This window comes from Malania oleifera, chromosome 8, assembly GCF_029873635.1.
Source record: "Malania oleifera isolate guangnan ecotype guangnan chromosome 8, ASM2987363v1, whole genome shotgun sequence".
NCBI classification, from domain to species: Eukaryota; Viridiplantae; Streptophyta; class Magnoliopsida; order Santalales; family Ximeniaceae; genus Malania; species Malania oleifera.
In genome coordinates this window covers 64,948,358-64,949,567 of record NC_080424.1, presented here as the reverse complement: position 1 = coordinate 64,949,567, position 1,210 = coordinate 64,948,358, and the positions used below count along the sequence as shown (strand labels likewise).

The 1,210-nt window shown below is 41.0% G+C and overlaps 1 non-coding gene across 1 annotated transcript; it reads left to right on the top strand.

Annotated features, from left to right (window-relative positions):
• The first annotated feature begins 681 nt into the window (after window positions 1-681).
• LOC131163173 (small nucleolar RNA R71) lies at window positions 682-787 on the top strand. The gene has a single exon (XR_009138951.1). It is a non-coding gene; the product is annotated as a small nucleolar RNA R71 (small nucleolar RNA).
• The last annotated feature ends 423 nt before the right edge of the window (window positions 788-1,210 follow it).

The following is a 1,210-nucleotide window of genomic DNA, read 5'->3' as shown; positions in this document are numbered from 1 at the left end:
CCTTTCTGTTGGGTATTTATAGTCGTGGCCAGTTGCCCAATTTGCATTTCAAGGTTCTTCATAATGGCTCCCATGTTGTTGCAATGAGTCTCAATGTTGTCTAGCCGTGCATCTGTATTTTTAAACCTTGCTTTTGCCTCCTCAACAAAAGATATCATGGCATCCTCAAGTGACATCTTCTTCTCACCTTGATGACTCTCAAATCCTGCAGGAGGTTGCAGCACATTCCTTGTATTTCCATAAGACAAATTCTCATGATTTCGAAGCCCTAGATGGTAATATTGTTGCAAAGGATCACCACGATAATTGTAGTTCCGATTATTGATGTATTGAACCTGTTCTTGACTCGCTCCAATACTCAAATTTGTCCTACTTGTAGTTGCCACATATTATGCACCTTGTGGTATCTTTTGGGTTGTCAAAGCTGAAATCTGATGGGATAGAGAAGTGACTTGAGCTGAAAGTGCATCAAACGGCTCCAATTCATGAATTCCAGCAACTTTCTTAGCCATAGTTCTTTCATTTGGCCATTGATAGTTATTTGAGGCCATTTCTTCCAAAAGAGCAGTAGCACCCTCAGGTGTCTTTGACATTAAAGTTCCCCCAGATGCAGCATCAACTAAAGTCCGCGTTTGCCCATTTAATCCATTATAGAACATCTGAATTTGCAACCAATCAGGCAATCCATGTTGTGGGCAGCGTCAAATCAAATCTTTATACCTTTCCATGCTTTATAAAGTGATTCAAAATCATGTTGCTTGAATTGACCAATCTCACTCCTGAGTTGAGCTATTTTTGCAAGTGGAAAGAATTTAGCTAGAAAATTTTCTACTATGTCCTGCCAACTAGTGATACTCCCAGGTTGTAGTGACTATAGCCAACCTCTTGCTTTGTCCCTCAAAGAGAAAGGGAATAATCTCAGTCTAATGGTGTCTTCAGTAACACCATTGATCTTCACAGTATCACAAATCTCCAAAAACATCGCCAGATGGATATTGGGATCATCAAGTGGAGATCCATTGAATTTGGCTTGTTGCACCATGCTGAATAATGCGGGTTTGAGCTCAAAATTGTCGGCATCAATGGGCTGGCGTCTAATACCCGAATAGTTGTCATTCACAACTGGTCGCACATAATCCTTCAGGGCGCGTGGCTGTGCATTATCTTGCCCATTCTCCATGGCTAATACCCTCTTTTTCTTTAGTGCTTT